Source organism: Macaca fascicularis, chromosome 12, assembly GCF_037993035.2.
Source record: "Macaca fascicularis isolate 582-1 chromosome 12, T2T-MFA8v1.1".
In the NCBI taxonomy this organism is placed as follows: Eukaryota; Metazoa; Chordata; class Mammalia; order Primates; family Cercopithecidae; genus Macaca; species Macaca fascicularis.
In genome coordinates this window covers 8,441,883-8,453,836 of record NC_088386.1, presented here as the reverse complement: position 1 = coordinate 8,453,836, position 11,954 = coordinate 8,441,883, and the positions used below count along the sequence as shown (strand labels likewise).

Sequence of the window (11,954 nt, the reverse complement as noted above, 5' to 3'; positions counted from 1 at the left end):
AGATTTTATAGACTCTTTTGAATCTTTTATAATTTTTGCTAAAGAGCAGGTTGGTGCTTTAAGAAAAACCTGTTATGCTTTTACTTTAATGTCCGGTTCACAGAAAAACTGGATGATACTTCTTTAACTTTAGTTAATATATTTACACACAGAATGTTCTTTACAATTAACATTTTAAACCTTGCTTAAACCTTCAAAACAGCAATTTTTAACTTTTTAATGTAGGTAAAAATGTACATTCTTATGCCTCCTTATAATCTTTTTACCAAAGGTATATTTTGCTTTTCTTATACACCTTGCACATAAACTGTTTTTTTTTTTTTTTCAATAGTTTTACATTCAGGAGGCCTAGTTACTTTTAAATTACACAACATTTTTTGCATAAATTGTTTTTTAACACACATTTTTGTATAACCTTTTTTTTTCTTTTACGACTTTTACAGGCCATTTTTTGACATGCCTTAACTTTCTGACTTATTACAAACATTTCTTTCTTTAAACAACCAGTTAATTTATTTCAGGACAAGAATTTACCATATAACACTCTTTTTATATAAATGCTGCCCCCCTTCGCCCCCTTTTTTTTTCTGAAGATGATAACCATTTTTTTTCCAAAGCGAAACTTTTTTTTCTTATGTCTGTGGACTAGACTGTCTAAGGCCACAAGAATAGAATTACTATAATACATGTTACACTGTTAACTTTGAGCAAACTTTACTTTTGTTGAAAACCTTTTAAGTTTGGGATTTTAATGATCCTTTGCTATTAATAAGACCTTGTTTTGTCCAAATTAGAATTGGTATGATGGCTTTTAAAGGAATAGGGTACACTTTTTTTTTTTAACTACTTGTATATCTCTTTCTTTCTCTCTTTGACTTCGTCTCTGACTTTCCTTTTGCCTCTGTCTCTTCCTCTCTCTCTCTGCCTCTGTCTTTCTCTCTCTCCTTGACTCCCTCTTTGTCTGTCTCTTCCTCTCCATCTCTTCCTCTCTCTCTCTCTCTGCCTCTTTTCCTCTCTGTCTCTTTCCTTTCTCTCTCTCTGCTGGTCTTTCCTTGCCTCTGCCAGCCGCTTATGCTGCTGTTCTCTCAACCACCGTGTGTTGGGGGTGGGGGGATCTAAAACAAACTGGTCTGGGTTCCCCGGCTTACAGGTTACCTTGTGCCATACCTTTGAAACGACGGACCTGTCCAGGCTTAATGGCCAACCAACCTCTAATGCTGGCCAGTCTATCTTACACAAAGTTTTAAGTTTTCCTGGTGTCACAGTACTCCATAGTCTCCCTTAAATCCTTTATTTGAAAATTTTCAACATAATTCCTAGTGGGGTGGGCTTACTTTGTGCCTCACCCATGTTTCCTCTAGACAAAACACCACGCTCACACCACACACACACCACAAAACAAAGAACGGGTAAAAAGCGTACACACACACTTTTGTAGTTTACACCAAACCAAAATCAGAGTATCCAGAAATCCAAGCCAGGTCAAAACCAAAACCAAAGTATCAAGCAATCCAAGTCAAGTCAAAAACAAAATCCAAAGTGCGGGTACAGGCACCCCGTGGGTGATCAGGCCAGGCTTCCACTCAGATGGAGTGGGCAAGTTCCCAAGACCGGTCCTGTCAAGCAATTCAAACCAAATCAAAACCAAAACCAAAGTGCCGACAAAGGCACACCATGGGTGATCAGGCCACGCTTCCACTCAAACGGAGTGGGCAAGTTTCAAAGACTAGTCTTACCAAGTTTTAGATGTCGGGACTCCAAGTGCCGGTTCCTTCCCGGTGTTCGGCCACTGCGTTGATCCTCCACGGGGGCCTGCCACACACTGCTCTGGCGAGGCATCCCACAGGGGCAAATGCCTACCCGGGAGCGCTCTCAGGATCCGCGTCCCCCGGGCTGGTCGGCGTCCCCGCAGGAATGTTCCACAGGGCAGGCTTAAGCCGCTTAAGGAGCTGCCTCCACCATCCACCATTCACCTCGCTTCCGGGTCAGGGAACCAGGAAATGTAGCAGGACCAGCGGCAGACAAAACTCCTCAGACACCGAGTTACAGAAGGAAGGGGTTTATTCAGCCAGGGGCTTCGGCAAGACTTCAGTCTCAAGAGCCGAGCTCTCCAAGTGAGCAATTCCTGTCCCTTTTAAGGGCTCGCAACTCTAAGGGGGTGCGTGTGAGAGGGTCCTGACTGATAGAGCAAGCAGTGAGTACGTGACTGGGGGCTGCATGCACCGGAAATTACATCAGAACAAGATAGGGATTTTCACAGTGCCTTTCTATACAATGTCTATAATCTATAGAAAACTGAACCCATTAGGTCAGGGGTCGACCTTTAACTACCAGGCCCAGGGTGCGGCGCCGGGCTGTCTGCCTGTGGATTTCATTTCTGCCTTTTAGTTTTTTACTACTTCTTTCTTTGGAGGCAGAAATTGGGCATAAGACAATCTGAGGGGTGGTCTCCTACCTTAAGACAAAGTCTGAATCTTGAAACTCTTTTAGCTGAAATTATCTTCTTATGCTGGGTCCCTTTAAGTGTGGTGGTAAGGTGTGGAAGAGCAGTCTTTTACAACACTTTGATTAAGTATGAGTCCCTTATCCTTGTTGACTATGTTCCCTCTTACTTAGGTGAGATATAAAGCTAGAGGGGATGGAGTAGAAAGACTGTTCTTCCTCAATTGAGCTAATGTTTGCAAAATCTTTTCTTCTAGAGTGAAGGTCTTTGTTATGGAAAAGGGTCCAAGTGTATTTTGTGATAACTGCTCCTTCTCCACCCCTACCAGAGCTAAAAGGGGATTTTTTTTTTTTTTTTCAGATTTTTATCATGAGAACCTGAAGGCATTCCTGGAAATACATGAAAACTGAGAGACCTCCCTAAGACTGCTGCCCCTAATGCATTTTTAACTCTCATGCTAATCCTCACTGAGTTCTTAGGAATGAATCAGAATGATCGTTTATCTGCTGCTACAAGTTTGTGACCAGTGACTTCTGCTCCAAGTAAGCAGAGCTCAGATGCAATCTCCCTCTGGAAGTGACTGTCACTTCAGATTCTGGGGTAATATTTCTCCTTTCAGGGTGATAATTTTTCTTTCAACCTAATTCTTTTATGTTCTTTTAAAAAAGTCCACACATTAATGACTAGAAGAACTTGGGTCTGAATATTTAGTTGTTCTTCCTCCCCCTCAGCACAGGAAACTAGAGCAATGCTTGAAAGGAAACCTGTAGGCCTAGAGGTGCTTTCTTTTGTATTCTGAATTTTATTTCTTTTCATAGTTATGAGACTTCTTTAACTATTTCCAAGAAAGGAGCAGTCATGGGACTCTCATGCTCTTCATAACTGATAGGATTTGTTGCTTAGCACTTCTGTTTACATTCTTTGGCCCCAAACTGAAAGGTCTTCACACCAATCTCAGCCTCCAGCAGGGAAGATGACAATCTTATCCATATGAAAAGAAATACCTGGGAATGAATGCATTTTCAGGAATTCCGTGAGAGGCATTAAATAAATCTACTCTAATAGTCTTCTATGACACTTGAACTACTTAACTAACACATATATTTTCTGAAGATCAATAATTTGAGAAATGTTTTATTCAAATAAAAAAGACATTATCTCCTTAGGCAGGGATCACCTACTACCTCAATAGAGATTAGCAGCTAAAGTCAGAGAACAAACTTTTCAGGGACAAAAGAAAGCACCACGCCTGATAAGGTGCCATAGTATGACCTAAAAGGAAGCCAAGAGAGCATTAAAGACAAGCTCATCCTAACTCGTACCCTTGCTGACAGTGATTCTAGTCATGAGTCAGTCAAACTACCCAGCATTTCCATCTGTGGAAGTGGAACCTTTTGCCTGCTGACTCACGTCTCTATTCAGTGTTCACATGCTAACCCATTTACTTATTTATTTAGCTCACTGCACAATTTTTTGTAGATCCAAATATTTGAATGGATGTAGGATGAATAAACAGAGTCACTGCTTTGTTTTTCACCAATGTTCTTCAAAATAAACCAAATATATATGAACATATGACTATTAAATAAACTTTAACACAGGGATGACCAGTCTTTTGGGTTCCTTTGCCCACACTGGATGAAGAAGAATTGCCTTGAACCACAAATGAAATACACTAACACTAATGATAGCTAAAACAAAATTGCAAAAAAAATTTCACAATGTTTTAAGAAAGTTTATGAATTTGTTTTGGGCCACATTCAAAGCCATCCTGGGCCACATGCAGTCTATGGGCTGCGGGTTGAATGAGCTTGCTTTAATACATAGAATAGATTGAAGAAAAATTTGTTTTCAAATTAGCTTACAATCCCATCACCCAGCATCAGAATAAAACCGTTTTTCATGGTTTGTTCTTCCTAGTTAATATCTTACTTCATTCACAGTGTTCTGACTTTTCTTTTTTTTTTTTTTTTTTTTTTGAGACGGAGTCTCACGCTGTTGCCCAGGCTGGAGTGCAGTGGCGCGATCTCGGCTCACTGCAAGCTCCGCCTCCCGGGTTCCCGCCATTCTCCTGCCTCAGCCTCCTGAGTAGCTAGGACTACAGGCGCCCGCCACCGCGCCCGGCTAATTTTTTGTATTTTTAGTAGAGACGGGGTTTCACTGTGGTCTTGATCTCCTGACCTTGTGATCCGCCCGCCTCGGCCTCCCAAAGTGCTGGGATTACAGGCTTGAGCCACCGCGCCCGGCCACTGACTTTTCTTGTGTCATTATGTTTTATACAATATTCACTTATGACTTTGTTGTATGGATAACATTTCTGATGTATGCATACCATTCAATTAAGTAAAATTAACATCATTTTTATTACCCTCTTGCTGAAATGTTAGCTTTCAATAATTCTCTCTTAAAGACCACAGAAAAAAATGACATTTATATGATATTACACTTTTCATGACAATTTCAACTTGACATATTTCTTCAAAAGGAACCACTATATAAACAAGAAAGGACATATTTATATTGTCTGGTAAATTTTGTCTAATTGTCTTTCCAAAATTATCAATAATTTTGTACTGTGTTCCTCCATTATAACAGTGCAATTATGGTTAAGCAAATTTGGGGAATTCATTTTTGACTCTTTTTGTAACCCAGAGGAGCAAAAAAATAGTTTTTAAAATTTTTTATATGTATCGTTTCTACTATTTTTATTTATTCATTTGTAAATTATGTATTTCTTCTCTTTCTGCTTTTTTAGAACATCAACTAGATTTGACGATTTTCTTTACATCTCTGACGTTAACAATAAAGCATATATTGGGCAATGGTGAGGCCATTACCAAGAAATCCCCACCAGAAATTAGCACAGTGGAGTTCACTGAGAAAACTTAGAGAATGGTCTAATCACAGGTATGCTGTTTCCCTTTGCCCGTTTCTTCCTAGGGTGGTTCCCAGAGTTTTAGGAGTATTTCAGGGAAGACGTAAGGGGAGAAACCAGAACTCCTGGGCAATGGAGCTTCTAACGTGTACATTTATGAACAGACTAGCCCCTTGCATGCTGTGAGTGGGTGCTGGGGTGCAATGGCAGTATAATGTGGTAGAAACATGGCTATGACCCTATCCTTCTAGCTCAGCTTTATTGCTAATTTAAGTACTAACTTGTAACTAGTTTCCATGTACATTCGTAGGAAACCAACTCCTTTGTGGGGGTACAACACGCAGGAGATAATACCAGGTTAGTCTTTATCTCCGCTGTACTCCAATTTTAACTAGGGTATCTGTTTCGGTTCAATTTGAACTATGCTATCACGCTACTTGTGGCAAATAGCTTGCACCTCTCTCTTTTTCCGTTTCTTTACCTCAGTGATCCTGACATAAAAATTTTGGATATTTAGCACGTAAGAATGATTTAATGAAGCTTAATTGAAAATGTTTATGTATGAAGTTAAAGAAATTTTCCAGAAAATAATGGTGTCTCTTTTCAGTCCATTACTAGAATCGTGGTGAAATGTACTCTAACATTACAACAGTCTGGGTGTTCTAATGTAGCTACAACCTCTGCAAATGGATCCTCTGAGGATAGGCACCCAGTGACTAGGCCATTTAACTAAGTTACTTCCTTAAATATTGGTGATTGATCCAGGCCAACTGAGTTCTCTCCTATTAGGATTTGGAATGCAGAAAAATGAACACAGATCCTGAAAATCACTGATGTTATTAAATTGTATTAGTCTGTTTTCATGCTGCTGATAGAGACATACCTGAGACTGGACAATTTACAAAAGAAAGAAGTTTAATGAACTTACAGTTCAAGTGGCTGGGGAGGCCTCATAATCATGGTGGAAGGCAAAGAGGAGTAAGTCATGTCTTACATGGATGGCAGCAGGAAAAGAGAGGGCTTCTGCAGGGAAACTCCCCCTTATAAAACCATCAGATCTCATGAGACTTATTCACTATCATGAGAACAGCATGGGAAATACCTGCCGCCATGATTCAATAACCTCCCACCAAGTCCCTCCCACCACATAGTAGGAATTCAAAATAAGATTTGGGTAAGGACATAGCCAAACTATATCACAAATGATAGGTATAATCTAAACAAAGACCTTTACACTCATACCCCTGCTGCTATTGCCTTCTAAATGCTTGCATTGCTTTTTTACTGAGTCATATTTGTTCATTTCTTCCTTTAAAACCAACAGTCATTCTCCTTGTAGTCCATTATATTTTCCTTTTGTAACAAAGCTGACATTGGTCAGAGTCAGAGTCAGGGTCACTTGCCTACAAAAGGAGAATCATTCTAGTGGTATAATTACTCATGCCTATTTTTACTCATCTGATAGTAATATTGAGCCCCTTAGTGACATGTAGGGGCCAACAAGTCCACATTGTTCACTTTTGTCCTGTTTCCTTTGACAAATCCTGATTTATTGAATGCCTACTAATTGTAAGACTCTTGTGCCAAAATTTTTGTTTTAGTATTTTTTCTCTTTACATTTTTACAACTTTTTGATTTAAGAATTATTATTACCTTAGCCAGGTCATGGTGGCTTATGCCTGTAATCCCAGCACTTTGGGAGGTGGGGGGATTACTTGAGGACAGGAGTTTGAGACCAGCCTAGCCAACATTGCAGAACCTTGTCTCTACTAAAAATACAAAAATTAGCTGGGTATGGTGGTGCTTGTAGTCTCAGCTACTTGGGAAGCTGAGGCAGAAGAATCTCTTGAACTCAGGAGGTAGAGGTTGCAGTGAGCCGAGATGGCGCCCCTGCACTACAGCCTGGGCAACAGAGCAAGACTCCATCTCAAAAAAAAAAAAAAAAAGAATTAGTGTTACCTTAGATGTGAAAACTAGATCTTGCAGATATTAAATACTTTGTTACTGTTCAAACAAGCTTGAAATTGCTAAGTAGCCTGCCTAACATCACTGTCAACTCTGTTTCTACCATGTCACTCCACTTTCCTTGACTAAATGTTAATATAAATAACGATAGATGATGAGAACTTTATAAAAGCTCTTAGGTTACGGATACTTTGGCTTTCCAAGTGTTAGGCTGCTGACACGGGGGGGGTGGGAATGTTCTTAGGGGAGGTAGCAAAGCTTTCTATCCTACGATAGTAACACCGAGATAGAAAATAGCATGCAGAAATATGCTTAGGGAGCATTCTGAGGCAACACACCTGTGGGGATTGAAGAAAGTGGCGGGGGCAGAGGGAGGAGTAAAACAGCATCACATTCAAAATGAAAACATTAGCTGATTTTGTAGGAGTGCAGGAGCTGGGTGGCACTCATATTTGCTCCACCTTGCATCAAGGAAAGAAATCTTTATAACCCCACATATATCAGAAATTGGGTTAGGCTGCTGACAAGAAGGCAGGAACGATCTTAGCTTTGCTAAGATTCCCTACATCCTGAAAATACTTATAAAGTTAATGACGTTTTCCAGGAATTAACAGTGTCTCTTTTCAGACCATTGCTAGAATCATGGTGAAACGTACTCTAATGTTACAACAATTTTGATGTTTTAATGTAGCTGTAATCTATAAAAATGAATCCTATGAAGATAGAAATTTGGGAGTGGGTTCTTGCATTCCTGTGAAACAGCTAATATTCTCATTTTGAATGTGATACTGTCTTGTTTGTCACTCTGCCCACTCCTACTTTCTATCTCCATAAGATAGAAAGCTTTGCTACCTGCCCTAAGATCATTGCTGCCCCTTTGTCAGCAGCCTAACCCAATGTCTGATGTAAGTGGGGAAATAAAGACTTCTCTGGGCATCACAGCACAGCCTTCACTACAATTCAAGTCTTGTGCTACTTGGATTCAATTCTTTGTATTATAAATTTAAGAAACACTTCCTGCAGAATTCTGCCTGGGGTCTTGTCCTGGGAAATCTTACAAAAATACAAAATTAATTGGACATGTTGTAGACCTTGTTATGGGTTGAATTGTGTCCCCCTCACCCACAAATTCACATGTTCAACTTCTTGCCCACAATATCTCAGAATGGAACCACATCGGAAATAAAGTCACTAAAGAGGTGATTATGTGAATATGAGGCTCTTAGGATAGGATCCTACTTCAATATGACTGGTGGCATTATAAGAAGAGAACATCTGGACACATAAAGGGACAGCAGAGATGAGAACACGCAGAGAAAAAGCCATGTGAGGACATATCCAGAAGGTGGCCATCTGTAAGCCAAGGAAAGATGTCTCAGGAATAACCAAACCTACCAACACCTTTATCTTCAACTTCTAGTCTCAAGAGCTGTGAGAAAATAAATTTCTGCTGTTTGAACTATCCATTGTGTGTTAGTTTCTTATGGAAGCCTGAACAAACTATAACAGAACTCAGCTTTTTCTGGTGCCTCAGTTGCACTTAATTGTCATTTTCTGCATCTCTACTACAGATTCTAGATCCCTTCATTCTCAGCCACCAACTACACTGGAGTAGGTGGCATACATGGTAAAGTCCTTAGCATACTCAGACGAATATAAATTTTTCTACCACTCGATCTTGGTAATTTAGAGCAATAACACAAATTGCAAATGTTTAGAATGTTATTAAATTATAGTTCATGCAGTTACTAAGTTTCATCTTCTTATCTTGTGATAAATCATTTAAAAGCAAAATTGAAAATCTACAATGTAACTCTTCACTCTCATTAACTAATCTAGAGAGACAAATGTCTGTGCTGTTGTCAGAGGAAACAAAACTGTGAAATATAATATATTGGCACCCATTATAAATAATTCTTCACCCAATGTGTGAGAAGTTTCACTGAATTCCATGAGAGGGAAAGAAAAAGTACAGATAAGTACATTTAAAGAAATTACATCTTTAAATTTTATTATAAATGACTAATGTTTGTTCTGGGCATGGTGGCTCAAGCCTGTAATCCCAGCACTTTGAGAGCCTGAGGCAGGTGGATCACCTGAGGTCGGGAGTTTGAGACCAGCCTGATCAGCATGGAGAAACCCTGTCTCAACTAAAAGTACAAAATTAGCCTGGTGTGGTGGCACATGCCTGTAATCCCAGCTTCTCAGGAGGCTGAGGCAGGAGAATTGCTTGAACCCGAGACAAGGAGGTTGCGGTGAGCCGAGATCGCTCCATTGCACTCCAGCCTGGGCAAGAAGAGTGAAACTCCGTCAAAAAAAAAACAAAACAAAACAGAAAAAACCACTGATGTATGAAAAGACAATTACAGGGGATTGTCCTCTCCTCAGGATATCAGAATTCTAAAATCGACAATTTATTTTTATTTGTATAATTATGAATAACTCCTTTTATCTTTGTTTAATCCAAGTTTTGTATTATAGTATTGTTTAAATAATAGAATATTAATGTTTTGTATTCTTGAAGAGGAAATCAGATTCATATAGATGTAATTGTAGGAGGATTTTCTTTGCCTTTTGTAAAATGCCAATCTAAAAAGGGAGAATGGGAGAAGAGTTCAGAACCTATAACAGTTTTTATTTATTACATGCATACACTCTGCTGGTAGATAAGAGTGAGTAACATTTAGGCTGGAGTCATCATTTAATATTTTATATTAATTTATCTGAGACCATAATGGGGCAAAGATATCTCTATTCTAAATAGCAACTAAATGTTAGTTAATGCAGATAGAGACAAAACTAATAAATTCCCTTTTATTGTTGCATTAATTTATTTAACATGTATCTTATATATCCGCATGCATTCCAGGAAATGGAGGACATTACATTAAGTAAAATAAGCCAGATACAAAAAGACAAATATTCCATGTTCTTCCTCATATGTGGGAGCCAAACATTGGGGCGGATCACGAGTTCAGGAGATGGAGACCATCCTGGCTAACACAGTGAAACCCCGTCTCTACTAAAAATACAAGAAATTAGCTGGGCGTGGTGGTGGGCACCTGTAGTCCCAGCTACTCGGGAGGCTGAGGCAGGAGAATGGCATGAACCCGGGAGGGGGAGCTTGCAGTGAGCCAAGATTGTGTCACTGCACTCCAGCCTGGGTAGCAGTGCGAGACTCCGTCTCAAAAAAATAAATAAATAAATAAACTCAAGGAGATAGAGATTCAAATGATGGTAACCAGAGACCAGAAAAAGTAACAAGGAGGGTGATATAAAGTGAGGATAGCTAATGGATACAAAAATGTAGTTAGAATGAGTAAGATGTAGTATTCAGTAGCACAACATGGTGAATATAGTATATTTTGAAATAACTAAAAGAGTGAAATTATTATATTCCTAACACAATAATAAATGCTTGAGATGTTGGCTATCCCAGTGACTCTGATTTGATTATTACACATTGCATGCCTGTTTGAAGACATCATATGTACTTCATAAATACATACAACTATAATGTACCCAAAATAATAAAAAGTAATTTTTAAAAAGAACTGTGAACTTGAGATGCTGCAATAAACAAAGGAAATGTCACCCTGTTCAGTGAGATTGTAATTGAGTGCTGGATTACACTTTTTAAAGAAGCGTGGTTTGCATGATTGGCCCCTTGTGTTATTGGGAGTTTAAACTAGCCTCAAGAAGAACTAGTAGTTGTATTGTAGACAGTAAAGTACCCATTGCCACAGTCTGCTGACAGGTATATTTCTCAATTCTTTTTCCGTTGAATACCAACTCTAATTAGAATATTTAGCAGTTTACAAAAATACATCTAATTAAAAATACTGTGGTCTAAATAAGCTTTTTAATGTGAACATTTTTGAGCTTCTGTAACATAAATCTACTTATCAGGTATTCATGTCTTACAACATTCAAACAACTTTTTCTACACAATACAAATTAGTGTCTAGAGTCTATGAAGACAAAATGTCTGCTCCATTACCCCTCATATGAGGGTGAAAATACTGTCCTTCCTGGCTGATAGAATATTAGACACGATGCATGGCAAGTCTTTCTCAGGTTCCTTTTCTTTTGGTGTCTCTCCCTAGTTATATTTTTGGCCTTATCCTCGCTACTCGCTCCCTTAGGTTACACTATCATATTTAGATGAAACCACATGTGAATTTTAACTTGTGTATATTTATGATGTTCAAAAGTCCCTATCTCAATATGTGAGCTGAGCTTCAGATATAGACGTATCTTCTTGAGTATCCCACATACCTTGAAAATCAGCAACTGAAAGAAGTGAGCTTGTTGTTCCCCACCTTCCCTTCCCAAATTTATTCTTTCTTCTAGGCCCCCTTAATAACTCTCATCCAGTGGGAAAAAAATGTAGGTATTCTTCTTGATACTAAGCTAAAATATTACATAGACACAAGACGTATAATGAATAAAATTGCTCATGGACTCAGGCTCCACTCAGTCCTTTGGACTATCCTCTGCATTATCTACTTCCAGAGGGAAATGAGGAAGAGAAAGTGTGGTGGAAGCATAAACTTCTGGAAGTCTCCACAATTCTTCTGCTTAAAACCCATTGACAAAACTAAACACATCTTCTATTCTTTCACAGCCGTAGTTTAACCTGTCAGAGTTGTTAGTTTTTTTATTTTTATT

The 11,954-nt window shown here is 38.9% G+C and overlaps 1 long non-coding RNA gene across 1 annotated transcript; it reads left to right on the top strand.

The window, feature by feature from the left end:
- Positions 1–1,328: 1,328 nt before the first annotated feature.
- Positions 1,329–9,237, top strand: LOC135966510 (uncharacterized). The gene is made up of 4 exons (XR_010579836.2): positions 1,329–2,198; positions 2,804–2,985; positions 5,199–5,350; positions 8,448–9,237. It is a non-coding gene; the product is annotated as an uncharacterized lncRNA (long non-coding RNA).
- The last annotated feature ends 2,717 nt before the right edge of the window (positions 9,238–11,954 follow it).